Source organism: Leptodactylus fuscus, chromosome 7 (assembly GCF_031893055.1).
Source record: "Leptodactylus fuscus isolate aLepFus1 chromosome 7, aLepFus1.hap2, whole genome shotgun sequence".
In the NCBI taxonomy this organism is placed as follows: Eukaryota; Metazoa; Chordata; class Amphibia; order Anura; family Leptodactylidae; genus Leptodactylus; species Leptodactylus fuscus.
The window spans coordinates 74,737,656-74,755,165 of record NC_134271.1 but is presented as its reverse complement, the minus strand read 5'-3'; the positions used below and the strand labels follow the sequence as shown (position 1 = coordinate 74,755,165).

At 43.4% G+C, this 17,510-nt stretch overlaps 1 protein-coding gene across 1 annotated transcript in view; it reads right to left on the bottom strand.

Annotated features, from left to right (window-relative positions):
• Positions 1 to 1,965, bottom strand: part of ZCCHC14 (zinc finger CCHC-type containing 14) — a 62,796-nt gene extending 60,831 nt beyond the window's left edge. Inside the window, exon 1 of the mRNA XM_075282168.1 lies at positions 1,617 to 1,965. The gene's annotated coding sequence lies outside the window, so the exon portion shown is untranslated. The remainder of the gene's footprint in view (positions 1 to 1,616) is intronic.
• Positions 1,966 to 17,510: the final 15,545 nt, after the last annotated feature.

Here is a 17,510-nt window from a genome sequence, read left to right as displayed (position 1 = left end):
AGCATTATCAGGAGCGGGAGGGGGGAGTTCCTCCCGGCTCCACAGCACAGCGCGATTGGCGCCGCGAGGCAGAAGGACGTCTCTGGCTAATGGTCAGAAACGCCCTTCTGACCATAGAGCACTACGGTACCGGCACCGTAAGCTCTTCACACCGAGCACAGATCGGGAAAGCCGACAGTGCGCTGAATTCAGCGCACTGTCGACTTTCTGGCAGTATATAACACTGCATGTGCCCAAAAGTGGTGAAAGGTCCTCTTTAACTGCCTGTATTTCAGCTTCTGTAACATATAGAAGCGTGATCTTGGTGTGACTTCAAACAACACTGCACAAAGCCAAACATATTGGCATATGAAATCATCCAGCCTCTTGGTATGACCCTTCTTGGAAAACAGGCCACTGTGACTCTTCTCAGCTAATCTGCATATAGACTTCTGGCTTCAAACACGTTTTGCCCACTTGGAAGACTTTGAAATGGGCTGCACCAATGGACTGACAGAAACAGGGTGGTCATTTCAATGAACTGCGAGTCATTAAAGCAGTTTTCCTGTTATGGACACTTATCCCCTATTGTCACGTGTCCCATCACTGTGTCCCCCAGTGATCAAGAGGACGTGGGACCATGTCGCCTTAAGGCTTCCTTTTGAATGAATCACCATTGCACTTGTGTGGCCGATGCACCATTAACTTCTACAGAGCTACAGGCACTGCCAGAAATTACAGTCCCGGCAGCCCCACAAAAGTGAATGGAATGCTGGTCACACGAGTGTACTATTGCTCCATTCACAGTTAGGCTTTGGGGGACTCTGTGTCCCCTATACTCCTGATCACTTGGAGACCTGGCGATCATCCCCCATAAAATGCCTGTCATGACTGGGCTTCCAACTGACATTTTTGACTGGATAATGCTCACCCACACACAGCCAGGAATATCACTGCCAAATTGTAAGACTTCTTTGGTCTGCCTGGTTGCCAGAAATATCACCAATCAAGCATATATATGGGACCAGCTGCGATGCCAGCCTCAGCAACCTACAAATGTGTCGGATCTACAGACCCAGTTAGAACATGTGTGGGCAAATTGCCGCAGGACACCACACATTCTGTATGCCTCTATGCCCAACCCTATCTCATCTTGTATCCAGGCTAGGGTACTAAACCTGATTTCAATTCTACACTTTCCCCAATAAATGTATCCTCTCTCTAATATTGCAGCAGGTGATGTATTACATATCTTTGAGTATTGTTTATTATACTGTATTGTATATGAATTTTACCCATTTATATTTGTATATTGCTTTGTGTTCTTCTGGTCCTCCGAACCGAAAACAGAAAAAAAGGAATCCTCTCTATGACGGACACAAACTGAGGGACCTGAGGGGACCATTGGATGGCGGCTTTATTAATTTTTACTAAATTCTACAGATGTTTCCACCTGGCAATATATGAGAGATCTGAGGTGAATGAAAGGATACTCAGGGCAGATTTGGACTTAGCCTTATATAGCATACCGCATAATATTCATTAGCATAGTACTAATACCACATAGTACTTTACATTCCTGCAGTTACAATGTATCCTGTACAGATGTGTGAAGTTCCCCTCTAACCATTACTCACCAGTAGCCAGTGGGCGGGGCTTATCGTGACAACTATTTAATAGGTGTGGAGTTGTCACGACACTCTCGGTCTAGCCCTCCTCTCAGGTTCCTCCCCGCTGCAGGTAAGCCGTTCTCGCTCCCTTTCTCGGCGGGTGTCTGCCTTGGATGACCGAGTCAGGAAAAGACGCGAACACGACAACCACCGACCCCGGCTGACGTGACCGCTCCCCCAAGAAAGGGAGGCGAAGCCCTCCGTCCGTCCAGACCGGAATCCGGCGTCCCCGGGGTTTCCGTTACTCGCCGTTATTTTACTGTAACCCACAAACCGTTAAGTGAACGTCTGGCACCCCAGCACTGACACGATGACCCGCCCGCGGCCCGCTATGCCAAGTCACTCCATTGGCTAGCTGCAGGGGTAGGACCGCCCACATAGTGAAAGTAGTAGATCTGATTGGTCAGCATTCCTTGTCCATCTCTTCATCTCCGTCTAGAAGGAGAGGAAAAAAACCGCTGTCGTGGATGGTCCAGCCAGCCTGTCAATCAAAAGGGGAGGGCTCCACTAATTCCACGCCCTTACAGTAGGGGCTTATTGGTCCACTTGGCTGTTACTCAAGGCGAGACCGCCGAGGATCGAACCATTACTTGAGCAGGAGGGCCGATTTGTTTTAGTTATTAGATGTGTTCGTTGGTTTGGTCTGACCTTAGTGTTTCGGCGCCCTCAAGGCGATAAATGTGATAATAGCAGAGGGGAACTGAAGAACTCCGTAGTAATGTCTTTCTGCACACCCCTTCACTAGGTATAGAATCTTCCATATTACCTTCCTACCTCAGACTCTGGAGGTATCTAGTGGGTGCGTAGTCTGTATGGATATACTGTCCCAGCATGCACCGGGGCACACAGGATGCTGACTGGGACGTGTGTACACTTGGGCTTAGGCAGCAGCTGCCTGCATAAGCTTTTCCTAGAAACTGGACACTTATGTTTTCCTTCTAGTTCACGTCTTGTCCAAACATCGTAATTTAAAGTGGACCTGTTGTCTGGTCTAAAATGCCAGAAGACGCACCTCATCTGATCCCACTAATGTCACAGCAAGGATTCTGGTGTTCTGGTTATCCAAATCTGTTCAGTCATTCCAAAGATATAAGCTCTTTTAGTATTAATAGAAGTTAGGGTATATTAGCCAAATGGGCGGTAACCCTGCGTGACTTACGGCGGACAGAAGTCCCCACCCCAGAGCAACCACAGTGTTACCACCCACTTTTGAGGCATTATATAATGCCTGCTCAGTAGCTGGTGGATATGGTGCTATAGTTGTGCGGTCTCTGCTGTATTACAAAGCAGTGCCTGGCTTCAGATATGTCTTTGATCATGGGCAGGAAACCAATCAGATGTCACCACATGGATCGGAGTGATTACTTTCCCTATTTTTCAGAATGGCTCTCTGAAGTTTTTACAAAGCTGCCATAGACATCTAACTATTGTGGTCTGTTTGTGACATATTATTACAGTCTATGGCACAAGCATTCTAAACATTTCAGCTTCAAGACCCCCAGGGAAAGAGGAGGCTAAAAACCTTTTAGAAAAGTTTTTAAAACCCAAAGAACTGTAAAAAAAAAAAAAAAAAGCTGCCCCCCCTTTCCATAGATCGCATATGAATAAGCATAAACAGGTTAGGTAGACTCACTTCTAAAATTGCCAATATGGTGAAATCATTCGTGGGGAAAAAAAAAACTAAATGAATTGCCTCTTCCCCCCCCCCCCCCATCATTTTCATATCAAGAAAGGTATCCAGGCCCTTTTTGAACTTGCGCAATAAATCCATCATCACAACATCTTGTGGCAGTGAGTTCCATAGACTAACTAACATAGACTAACTAACTGCTCTTACATTAAAGAATCCCCATTTGCTGATGGCATTATATTTTCTCTAGGCATGAAGGATGTCCCATTGTTCTTCTCACCAGCATAGGTGTAAAAAGATCATTATAAAGGTCCCTTCATGTATTTTTCTAAACTAAATAACCCCAAATTTGTTAATCTGTCTCTGTACTCCAATCCACTCATTCATGTAGTTGTCTTGGTGGCCCTTCTCTGCACACGGCAGCACAAAACTGCGCACAACAGTCTGTGTAGCTGTACTAGAGATTTAGAGGCATAACTATGTTCTTGGCATGGGCATCTATTCATTTTTTTTGTTGCATCCCATAATTGTATTTGCCTTGGCAGCAGCTGTCTGGCACTGGTCACTAAAGGTAAACTTGCTGTCCATCAAAATCCCCAAGTAAGTAACTTACTATAAATACATAATCATACATTTTTATTTATTTTTTGACCAAAATGCATAAATGTCTAAATTAAACTTCATTTTCCAAGTCTCTGCCTATGCTTACAGCTTCTATAGATCTCCCTGTAATATTTTACTATCCTCCTCAGAGATTTTAGCTACGCTAGGTTCACATTAGCGTTTGGTCTCCTTTCTGTGGTTTCCGTCTTCTGCATGCAGAAATCCAGCAAATCCAGTAAGAGAAAGTTGGGCCCCATCAAATTCAGTATCTGGGGCTTCGCAGGCTTTGTGCGTTCTCTTCATTGAAATTGTATTAGTGGATAAATGTCCTTGGGGCAAGATGGTTCTGAATTTCTAGGATGCAAAGCTGTATGGGCATGATCTATTTATATGCAAGTGTCTGCCTGGTCTACCCAGAATATTGAAAATGCTTGTGAGGGTAGGCATCAGGCCTGGGGCTTTGGTTGCCTCAGGGAGGTTTCTCAGTCTGATGTTCTGCCTTTTGCGGTTCTCCAGGTTATCCAGATGTAAGCAAAGTAATCACTGATGGTGTGTTTGAGTAGTGTTGGCTGGTCTCGGATGGTTGAAGTCAGTGGCGTAACTACCACCGTAGCAGCAGACGCAGCTGCCACAGGGCCCGGGACATTAGCGGCCCAGCGACTACCACTGCAGGTTTGTTTTTTCTTCTTAATTGGCCGTTACTGGCTGGAGTTACTCCAGCCGGTAACGGGCCCTATTTACTTACCCATCCTGGCAGGGCTTTTTCATACCCCCGAGTATAATGATCAGAGGCCCGGGAGAGGTAAGAAACATAAAAAACACTGTTACTTACCTCTCCACGATCCGGGCAGGCTTCAGGCCTAGTCGTCTGATGTCTCATGACCCCGGCCTGCGTCCCGGGTCATGTGGCATCTGACGTAATTGAAGATGGACTGCAGCGGAGCCGGGAGATAGGTGAGTAACAGTGGGTTTTTTTTTGTTTTTTTTTATGTTTTTATCCCCCTGGGTCTGCAAAAGTATAATAATAGTTTATGGGTGCCCACAGTGGGGCATAATACTGTGGGCAGGGGCCAATATGGGGTATAATAGTGTGTGCAGGGGCCACTAAGGGACATAATACTGTGTGCAGGGTCCACTATGGGGCATAATAGAGCGTGCAGGAATGCGTACGAGGGGGTCAGTCGAGGTCTTCGGTGTCGGTCAGGGGGGGACCATGTTAAAAGTTCGCCATGGGGCCCCGCCATTCCTAGTTACACCACTGGTTGAAGTCATAGATTCTTTGAAAGTTTCCAGGTCCATGACTCTCTTGGATGTTGGAAACCTTCACTGTAACTTTAAGATCATGCATCCAAACCTTTTTCTGACACCAACTGATCCATATCCAGTTTAGTAGCCAATAATACTAGAAGAGCTCTTGGATCCAGGTGACCTTTTAGTATATTAACTGCTTCCTCAGTGGATGGCACTTCTGGTCTAGGTTAACTGAATAGGTCTGAATTAAAAGACCTATTGTTGTTGTGGACTTTAATTGGGGTACAAGGAGAGGCATCACCGTGTTCTAGGAAGTGGGACTGGGCTGCGAGTAGCGAAGTTGGTGTGAGCTAGCATTTAGAGCACCCAGGAGATGACAGGTACTCGACAGCAGAGGCCATTTTCCCCATGAGGCTTCTGCATGTGTATATCCCCAAAGGTGATCGGGGGTAGCATGTCTACACTCAGCAAACCACTGAGTATCTGTGATATTTGGCTGGTCATCAGATCCAGTAGAGGACTCATCTGGTAACTGCAAAGTGTAGAGCTGTAATGGCGGCGATGGTGGCATGTTGGAGCTTGACTCACTGTCTCCCATAAATGTAACTCTAGGAGGTGTCGAAAATGGTTAGAGATAAGAACGTCTGACAAACGTTGGGTTTCTACAGTTGAGTGTGTTTTTTGGGGTTTTTTAAGCTTGGATAAAGAGCAGAGTCCTCACTGCCTGTATCCTATTCGTAATTTGTGGTGGTCTGCTACACGAGCGTACTGCGCTCAGTATGCTCAGTTCTCCAGACCTCCACATAATAGTGGTCTGGTGTAGCAGACCACCACAAAATGGCCACTTGGGCATGCTCAGTTGGCTCTGCCTGAACCGGCAGTGGCAGAGCAGATTGTGTATGCCTCAGATTTTAGATGGATATAGCGAGGCGTCAGAGGCCTGTGCTAAGCACAAGCTCCAGAGAAAAGGAAGAGGGAATGGAGCACAAGCATGTAAGGAGGGGTGGATAGTTATGAGGAAGGGGGTGCTTGGAGCACTAGGAGAATGCTCCATGATCCTCATTAGCATACCAGAAAAAAGTGAATTTTGAAGAAGCAGTAGGGAAAATCAAAGAAGTAAAGGTAGCAGTAGAATAGCATTTTTAAAGCCTTTAGTTGAAAAATTAGTTTTTCAAATGATAGATTCCCTTGTGCAAAGGTGACAGGCAGAGTGTTGGAGTCCAGATATATCAGCGCCAGGTTGTGGTCCAGGGCAGATCTGGAGTAGGCCTCAGTCCAGGTGTAGATCCTTGGTTCATTAATTGGCAAGAAAAGGCTGCAGCTCTTGCAGTGCAGTTCCATGAGGTTAAAGGAGGCGTATGGTTCTGTCTTGTAACCCTGAGTGCGGTGAGACTATCTTGCTCCTGTTTTGTTCGTGTGGCTGGAAGTAAGCCACACGTATAGTTAGGTTATCCGTTCTGTTTAGCTATTGGCTCAGATGAGCAGGTATTTATTTTGTTTTTGCCAAAGTTAAGGCTGTTTTTTGTTTTGTTTATTTTGTGCTTGAAGTCAAGGTTTATTTATTTTCCTGTTTTTGTTTTTTTTCCAAATAAACCAATTTGCTGCTTCTCTTGTGTTCCTGTTATTGACTGTTTGTGTCTGCACCACTACTGCTAGTTGACACCAATTTATTTAGCTGCACTATTATTATTTTGGATCATGCTGTCATTACATGACCATCACAAATCTGTTCTCAATGATATATCCTTGTTGTGCAAACCAGTTATTTGACTAGTTTTATCATTTTACATTTTGTACCCTTTCACCCATGATTTAAAAAAAAAATATATATATATATATATATATATATATATATATATATATTACAGTTAAACTGGCTAAAACTCGCTGGAAAAACGGTAAGATCATTTCTAGCCGGAAAAGTGGAGATGGACATCTAAGCCAAAAAGCCAAACAACTTCACAAAACCACTTATGTTTCTACATGATGTCGTGAATATTGGGCATTTATATAATTTTATTGTTTTGTTTATTTGCCATAGTTCTTGATATATGTATCCAGGACACATATAATGCTCCATATAATTCTCTCTCTCTCTCTCTCTCTCTCTCTCTCTCTCTCTCTCTCTCTCTCTCTCTCTCTCTCTCTCTCTCTCTCTCTCTCTCTCTCTCTCTCTCTCTCTCTCTCTCTCTCTCTCTCTCTCTCTCTCTCTCTCTCTCAAAAAAAGACAGTGAAACACAGAGACAAACACACATAACATTATCATTTTTTTATAACCATTGCCTGAAAAAAAAAAAAAAAACATACACACATTTGATAAATTATTTAAATCAATTGTCTACACAGTGAGGAATTTGGTTGTATTCCTGCCCTCAATACCAAAATTAAAAAACAAAGACAGGCCACAATAAAGATTAATTCTTATGTGAGAAGGTGACAGGCAGAGTGCTGGAGTCCAAATACACTGTCTACCAATAAGTATTTGGACACCCATGCAAATGAAGAGATCTGCAGTGTCACGCTATTGGCTCAGATGAGCAGGTTTTTTCAACATAAACCAGTTTGCTGCATATTTTGTGTCCCTGTCATGACTGTTTGGATCTGCACCACTGCTTCTACAAGCTAACTTCCACACAGTTCATAGACGGTTAACTACCTCCATGGATGAGTTCCGTCAGCCACAGAACACTTTCCTCTGGTGACATGAAGTAGTTATGATAGACTTCCCAGATAGTCAGTCCTGCCACTCCATCACATGTACTGTCACAGCGGTTTTGCTCTATATGATATGCCACATCAGATGTCATGCAGATGAAGGTACTTCAGGACCGAAACGTTCAGATTTTGACATCAGATATCCAGATGCTCTATTTTTTGATTGGCTGTGTGTTTATTTTTTTTTATATGAAGATTATGGAATAAAGTTTTTTCATACATTGAATCTTGGAGTACTGAAGTATTATACTACAAATACTTTTTGGCACCCATTTACGGGAATAATTTGTTCCCTTGTAAAGAGTGCATATCTTTGTATATATTAATCTGGGTATAGTTATGAAGGATGACACAAGCTTGGGTCACCAAAGGGGTACCCCACATACCACCTCGCTCATGTGAGACAGTAATAAAATATTTGCCTCTGGTCATCCAAACCATGGCAGGGGAAAGGCTGCATGAAATGGGGGACAGTCCAAAGCTTTTGTCCGCCATGATGCCCAATATTGACTTCCAGTAGATCTTGGTGCTGGAAGGGCAAACTACCGTAATTATACTGAAGCCATTCATCCATTCTGGAAGCTCTGAATATGGCAGCGTCAGCAGAACTCTCTTAGGCCCCAATATCCACAATTATAAAGCCAAGGCTAACAACACAGAAAAATACTGCTTATAACTGAAGTAAAGGGACTCTGAGTAAGACAGCTTCTTATCCCTCCAAAACAATTTGGAAACTGTGCAGTGTTATAATATCCATTGGCAATCTGAACGCAGTATTCAGCCTTGGGCTGGAGAATCACCATGGCTCTGAGGCGCTGCCAGATCAACTTTCAGGTCACCTGTACAATCTGAGAAATGGTAGAGCACCTCAACAGAAACTCCTGATTACATGGCTGAATGGAGCAAGGGGGGCAATCATTACTCTTACTTACCTGAACGTGGGAACAAGCTGCTACTCCAGAGAAATTTACAGTTTCATGTTGGTGTCCTGCTGAGTCCAGGATGCAGGTCCTACAGAAGATGGTCAAAAGCTGAGATACACATGCAGCAGTAGTTATGAAACTTCTCTAGGTGCTAATGCAAGTCATGATACAGGTCTTGGAAACTTTCTTTAGAGCAACGTTGTGAGACAATAGGGTGAACCCAAAATCTCTTCTTTCTTTGTGGCTCTTTTTCAAGAATTGCTTGCTATCAAAATCACTGCAACACCAGCCAGCACAGGAAAATATAATCCACAGGATGAAAGGACATGTTTGCAGTGAGAAAACACAGAAACCACAGTTAGATCAGCAAAGGACAATGGCACAGCTCTCAACAGAGCAAAATTGCACAGAAAATGGCATTTTACGTCTCCTGTGTTTTGTTTTTTTTTTTTGTGTGTGTAATTTTTTGGTCACAGATCCACAAACTCGGACGAAATACTGATGCCACACTATCAATTTTTGCAGACAGACAGCACTGATGGAACACTGATCGCAAATCTTGCACTGTCTCACAAGAGTGAGGCAGTATTACCCCTTTGGTTACCCAAGCTTGTGTCAGACCGCAAAATACACATAGTCATTGCAATTAGCCTAAATCTGCCCCAATAAAAGTGTTGTAGGATAAATGCACTAGTAAATATGCCCTAGTAACTAAAGAACAAATAAAAAACTGGCTCAGGGCAGGTTTACACCTGTGCTCGTGTCCGCTTTAGGCAATGCAGCTGGGTTTCCGTCTTCTGCCCCAAGAAACTGGACAAGGGACGGAAACCCGTTAGTCAGTTTTTAAACCCAATCAAGTGAATGGGTTTGAAAAGTGAGTGCCGGTGAGCATTTTTTACCTGTCTGCGGCAACACCGTTTTGTTTTTTTTAGCTGGACACAAAGTCGGACATGCAGGTCTGGTCGACTTTCCCCGTATGTGCCCCGTTGGTGGAGATATCAGTGCCGTTAATTTCAGCACTGATATCTCGTCACTGTCAGAAAGGTATTTCTCACAGCCTAGTGTCATCGCTGGCCTGTGAGGAACGCCCCCCCCCCCCCCTTCCCCAAACAGTACTTGTCCATAGACTATAGGCTTTTAAAAAGTCGATTTTGCTGGAATAGTTTCAGGTGCCATGTCTAATTTACAGAACCTCTAAAGTACCAGTAAAATGGAAACTCTCCCCCAAAAGTCACCCATTTTGGAAACTAAACCCTGTCAGGAATTTATCTAGAGGTATAATGAGCATTTTAACTCCACAGCTGTTTCACTGATTTTATTAACATTGGGAAAGGAAGATGAAAAATTACTAAAATGTCAGTTTAAACCCAAATTTTTCATTTTCACAAGTGGTTAAAGAAGACGCTTCTTGTCCTCTTGTACATGCAGTGTTATATACCCCTAGAAAGCTGTCAGTGCGCTGAATTCAGCAGACTGTTGGCATTTCCATTATGTGCCCCGGGCCTGGAGATATCAGTGTCATTAGTTTCGGCACCTATTTCTGCCCATTGTCAGAAGGGCGTTCCTGACAGTCTAGCTGGGCTGTGAGGAACGCCCCCCCCCCCCCCCAACAGTACTTGTCCAGAGCCCTGTACTGTCAGAGTGAGTGTTCTTTACCGCCTAGTGTTGAGGCTAAGCTGTAAGGCACGCACCCCACCCCCAGTACAAATCTATGGATTTCCTCACAGCCCAGCTAAACTGTCAGGAATGCCCTTCTGACAGTGGGCAGAGATTGGTGCAGAAACTAATGCCACTGATATCTCTAGCCCCGGGGCACATAACGGGAAAGCCGACAGTGCGCTGTATTAAGTGCACTGTCAGCTTTCTAGCGGTATATAAAACCACATGTGCAGGAGGACATGAAAGGTCATCTTTAAAGGAGAAAAGGCACCCCATAGTTCATCACACAATTTATTATGAACACAGCAGTACCCCATATGTGGTTGTAAACTACTGAACAGGCACATACATGACAGGGCTCAGAATGAAAAGACTGCAATTTAGGTTTTTACCCCTGTGAGGGTAAGGGCTAGTTCACACGTGAGTATAAGGGGAGGTTTTTGACAGCGGATTTCGCGTCCAAAACCTCCCCTTATAATGGTGGTCTATGGAGACCGCCGGGCTTCTGTTCTCCGCTAGCGGCGAGCTGCTGCTAGCGGAGAAAAGAAAGGACATGTCCTTTCTTCAGGCGGAAGCCGCACTGTCTCAGTCGCGCGGCTTCCACCCCCCGCAGCTCCCTCCTATGTCGGCTCATTCATTTGAGCCGACAGCAGAGGGTTAAGCCGCGACAGCGATGGTCGCGGTGGGCGGGTTTTGACAAGAGAGAGACGCGGCTCGCCGCGTCTCTCTCTGTGTCAAAACCCGCGCGGGCAGTTCACGTGTGAACTAGCCCTAAGAGTCCCCCAGCTATGTACAGTAGTTTCCAGCTATGTATTCTGCCTTGTCAGTTATTATTACCTGTTCAGAATTCTCATACACAGGGTGGAATTTGTGTCTGTTAAGCAGGGTTCATACTAGCGTCGGTGTCCGACAGTTAGTGTCCGATGCTAATGTCCGCGCAAAATCTTTCCCGATTTTGCACGGACATTAGCATCGGACACTAGCTGTGTCCGTTACATTTTGCATTATTTTAATGGGGCATCATTTGCGTTCTTTACTGTCCATGTCTGTCCTTAAGTGTCTGTTTGCAAAGATGTCTGATTTTTCAAGCAGACAGCTAAATCCTACATGTAGGATTTAGCTGTCCACTTGAAAAATCAGACATGTTTGTATACGGACACTTAAGAACAGATACGGACAGTAAAGAACACACATGATGTCCCATTTAAAATAATGCAAAATGTAACGGACACAGCTAGTGTCCGATGCTAATATCCATGCAAGATTTTGGGCGGACATTAGCATCGGACACTAACTGTCGGACACCCACGCTAGTGTGAACGCCCCCTTAACAAAACCTGTTTACCTTTAGGAATGTGGACTGTCTGCTCTGTAATCACAGCCCCTTGTTCTGTCCTGAGCTCCATTAGCATACCTGTGCTAACATCATTGTCCCAGCAGGTGGACATCCAGGTAGACACCAATTGAAGAACCTATAAATACACAAACCGCACAAATGTTGTCTATAAGGCAAACTTCAAAGCGGATATGGGTTTCTGATAATATATGCCTAGGAGGACATGCCACAGTTGCACCGTTAAATTCCTCAGGTGTGCAAGGCAGAACCAAATGCTCCAAGTCCAAACTCGGTAGTGTTGGGAGCAGGGGAAAGGTCCGGACACAGAATTTATTACCTAAGAGGAATTGGGGTGTTATCCTTGGTGTCTACGCAATGGGGATCTCGCCATCAACCCCATCATACCATTGGCCTGACACCATGATCATCTGACAAGAAATTACGGCTGTTTTAGTTATTTGGTTTCAAGGATGGAAGTTTGGACTTTTATCCCTAATGACATCACTGCTCCGTGAGCAGATTGAAGCACCTTGCTGACTTAAGCTTGCACCCTGAAGCCTGGAAGTGAGGGCCCAGCGAACCAACTACAGACTCGTGTCGATATTGTTTCTTTTCTATATTTTGTTCCCATTTTATTTTATGTATTATTTTGGGGGGTTTTTTCACTGTATTTGCTTGTCACCCACTGATATGTATTTCTGTATATGTTAGTGGCTAGTACTGACCCACTCGGGTTAATAAATATATAAAATTTATAAAGCTCATTTCGAATTATCCTATAAGACTCAGGCACACTCTTGGGGGTGAGTGGAAAGAAGGGTGATCGCCAGGTGTACCAAGCAGCTTGGTAAGGCGGTATCCTTCACAACCCCACATCTGTTTTGTAGATTATATTAATATTGGGACGTGAAAAACAAAAAGAAAATAAATTTTTTGAATAAAACCTCACTTTTGCACCAAATTTTTCATTTTCACATGGGGTTAAAGGAAAAAATGTGCCCCACAATTTGAAATGCAACCACCAATCAGTGGCTTCAGCAGAACTCCGGAAGAGACCCATTGAGTTAAAGGACCTGAATGCACCAATAGGACACCAGAGCATTGGGAACAGGTGAGTATGATTTTTTTTTATTTTATTTTCACTACCCCAGGCCGATTTAAAAGTTAAAAGGGTTTTCAAATTTTTCTGGTAATGTAGCTCTATGAGGGCTTGTTTTTCTTGGTGGATTCAGCCACTTCATTTTTAACATCTTTAATTTTTTTTTTTTTACCATTCAGCGTACAGCATAATTAACATGTTACTTTTATTCTATGGCTTGTTATGAATATGGCAATACCTATTTTATATTGTTTTTTTTATGTGGTACTAATTTTGTAGAACAACAATCCGTTTTAGGACCAAAATCAATTGTTTTGTATTGCCATCTTCTGAGTAGCAATTTTTATTTTTCTGTTAATGGAGCTTGTTGAGGGCTTATTTTTTGGGGGGACAGGTCTGTGTCCATGTATGTGGTGTATGTGGACCTTATGAATATTATCTCTGCTGCTCTATTATGATACTGTATTATATCATCTTAATTATAATAATATAGTCATGTTTAATATCACAAAGGCAGCTTTGGAAATGGGGCTCTGTCAGCTGTCTGTATATTCACTACATGTCTATAATCCGCTGCTGCCAGATCAAGGCAAAACATCTGTATTGTCACAAATCAGCAGATTATACTGAGTAAGGATTTTCTACAATCCTATTTTCAAGTTAAAGTAGCTCTTTGGAATCCTGGCTGATTTAGCAGATACTGTCACTACCTACAGCCACAGTTATGGAGATGTTCGGTTGTTTGTTACTTGTATCTGCTTCAGAAAAAGCTCTAAGTATTTAAAACGAGATTGTAACCCAGCTTTCCTAGACTACTGTATATTAAGTATGCCTAGGTATACTACAATATCTAGGGCAAATAATACTTGTTGCCAGAAAAGCCACCAGAACCAGCACAACTAAGAATTTAGTATAATAGTAACTCAACAAACCGCTGCTCAACACATAAAGGATTCTATATATCATTGTCTACTCTGGGTATTCCATACAGTGGAACAGGAAGATGACAGAGGAGAATTAAGGAGATTTTGCTGCTCTTTTATGGGATTAGGAGTAATTGATGTAATTATCCCTATTGAGGAGATCAGAATTTCAAGACTATTGTATATTGCCTAGGACCCCTATCTGATCTTATTCTTTGCTGCTCAGCGAGTGATGCTTGGTTAAACTGTCTAGGCTCTTGATGTTTAAAGAAGGTTGAAAAAAAGAGTCTTCCTTGTATCTGACATGTTATTGTAAAAGTGTAGAGGAAAGGATGGACAGAAGATACAGCCAGGTCAGGGGGCTGCTGAATGACAGTACTGACATGGCCTACATGGAGTGCAACAACAGTCTTTACTGAAGTATGCTTGCACAGTGGTTGTTCCTCAGAGGGGTGCAAATAGTCTTCTTATAAGGTACTACAATATTTCAATGTTACACAATACAGAACAGTCTATATACTCTCAGAAAATGGCTAGTAGTAGTGGCTTTCCTCTGCAGCTATTCTCTTCATCAGTATATCACTTTCCCTGACTCAGGGCGATACTGTTCTCAGAGGTCTTTGCACTGATCTCTTCTGTGCTGAGGGTGCCCTCTAGATCTGGGTCTCATGCTATATGGAGGCCAACAATAATTGTCTACAGTAGACTTGCCATAAAAAGAAAAAAATTCTATCTATCTATCTATCTATCTATCTATCTATCTATCTATCTATCTATCTATCTATGTATCTATCCATCCATCCATCTATCTATCTATTGTGGGGAAGGTCGCTCGATAGCAGTAATCGTGCGGACCCAAAGAGTCAGAGACAAGGACACAATGTCTGGTGCAAACAGGTTTATTTGAAAAAACAGCAAAATAAATAAACCTTCACTTCAGATACAGAATAAGCACAATAAAATATAGCCTCAAACAAAACCCTGCTTGCCCGAAACAGTAAAAAAAAATTACTTTTCGTGTGGCTTACTACCAACCACACAAACAAAATAGCACAGTTTGGTCTCACCAGACCCTCAGTATTTCAAGACAGACTTAGGCCTAGCACGCCTCCTCTCCTCCCAGGATCTGCCCTGAAGTGCAAGCTCTGCAGCTTTTGAGGGCCAAGTAAAAAGCATAGGACCTACACCTGGGGCTGAGACCTACTCATATGTCAGAAACCTGGGGGAGACATACCGGGACTCCAGCACTCTGCCTGTCACCTTCTCCCAATATAACAATAATAATTGTATGAATTCTGGAATAAAGCCTGTGAAGAATTGAAACACGTTAGTTCAAAAATGACAACCAAATACAATAAGACAGTCTTTACCCAAAACAAATAAACCATTAGGAGCGGTCTAGGAACACCTGACGGGTCAACTACACCACCATGTGTATCCCTTTACCCTCAAAACCCCCAATACCTATTAGCCAACAGTTCAACTGAACAAGCAGGACTCTGCAGTGGAAACAACTTTTGATTTTCTGACAGCATTTGCATCCTTAGCAAAAAAAAATTTATATACTTGCATATATACTATACTTATATATCCTGCATTTCTTTATTCTTTCCCTTGCTTCTCTTGTGAGAGCAGTACACTACTTCTCACTGTGTATGATGTAGGGGCTTGTGCGTAAAGAAGAAAAATATTAGAGTGGAGGAGGGGCACTTCAAAAAGCTGTTTGGTGTAGGGTCTGGGTGTCAGAATCCCACTGATCATATCAGGGCTGGGTGGAAGAGTATTTGACTGCCCAGGGTGTCACATTGCCACCTATGACTAGGGGAGCAATGTTATCCAAAGTTAGTACTTCCATCAGTGATAGAGGCTCTCATTGGTAACTAGAGGCCCAGGCGGTAACCAGCTAGTATGGGTTAGAGATGTGGCTTAATATATGTAACTACACAGCAGTACACTGCGCACTGTGCATAGTGTCTCTCTTTCTGTACACCTATAACTTGGGGAGCAATGTTATCCAAACCAGTCAGAACTTCCAACAGTGATAGAGGCTCTCATTGGTAACTAGAGGCCCAGGCGGTAACCAGTGAGTATAAGTTAGAGATGTGGCTTAATATATGTAACTACACAGCAGTACACTGCGCACTGTGCATAGTGTCTCTCTGTACACCTATAACTTGGGGAGAAATGTTATCCAAACCAGTCAGTACTTCCAACAGTGATAGAGGCTCTCATTGGTAACTAGAGGCCCAGGCGGTAACCAGTGAGTATAGATTAGAGGTGTAGCTTAATATATACATAAACTGCATAGTGTCTCACTTTCTGTCCACTGAAACTTGGGAGGTTTTTTGTCTTATAATTCTAGGTTCTCATCTGGCATCTACAGTAAAGGGCTTATCCAGCCAAGTAAAGCTAACTTCACATCTGCTCTGTGTTTTCTATTTTTCCAATCCGCCAGAGAATCAGAAAAATGAAAGGAAATAAAAAGCCCATTGGCTCCATTTTTTTTTTTTTTGTCACCATGTTTGCCTCCGTTTTTATCAGATGTCTGCTTTTTTGATGCAACAAAAGCACAAGCTGATGTGACCATCTAAAAATAGGCATCTGACAGAATGGAGATTGTATATTTTTTTCTTTATACTGAAATTAATATATCATACAAAAAATGTACAAACAGAAGACTTGTGTTAACTCCAATACTTCCATTTTTTATGACTTTTTGTGGCATAGGAACAGGGGCGTAACTATCGTAGAGGCAGCGGAGGCAGCTGCCACAGGGCCCGGACCATTAGGGGGCCCGGTGACTGCCGCTACCGCTGCGTTTTTTTTTTAAATAGGCCGATACGGGCCCTATTCACTTGCCAATCCTGGCTGGGCCGGGATCGGCAAGTGACACCGCGGGCCCCACAAAGACTATCATTGTACTCGGGGGTCTTTGCAGACCCCTGAGTATAATGATCGGCGGATCGGAGAGGAAAGAAACATAAAAAACTGTTACTTACCTCTCCTCGATCCTGCCAGGCCTCCGTCCTACTTTGTCTGACGTCTCTGACGTCACATGAACCCGGCATGCTTCCCGGGTCATGTGACGTCCGACATCATTAAAGAAGGACGTGTAAGCAACAGTGTTTTATTTTAATGTTTTTATTCCCCAGATCTCCGATTATTATACTCTGGGGTCTGAAAATGAGACTAGAAATAGCTTCATGAAGTGCAGTACCCCTCTGTGACCACATGGCGACGTACTAGTTCTATGAGACTACCTCATGTCATCTATGGAGCTTCCTTCCACTGTCACCCAAACATTCCCATCACATTCACATTCCTCCTCCAGCTGACTGCAAACTCTGTGCGGCCCAGAATCCCAGATCATGACAGCTTCTACGGATTGTAGACCCCTCGAGAGATCTGCAGACATTGCGCTGCCTCCTTCTAACAGAAACACAGTCAGCACTGTACAAGTCCACACAATATGGTTCTCTGCCATTGTGGTATACTCTGTAGATTATTACGCCACTGATCCCTATAGAGATCTGCAGAACATTTCTCTGTCTCCACCTATTGATATGCTGCAATAATATTCTACATATCATTACATTATTATTATTATTATTATTATTATTATAATATTATTCTGCAGATGATTACACCACTGAAATCTGTAAACATCTGCAGAACATTACTAGGGAATAACCCCATCATGGTGATGAATTCAGGAACAGCTC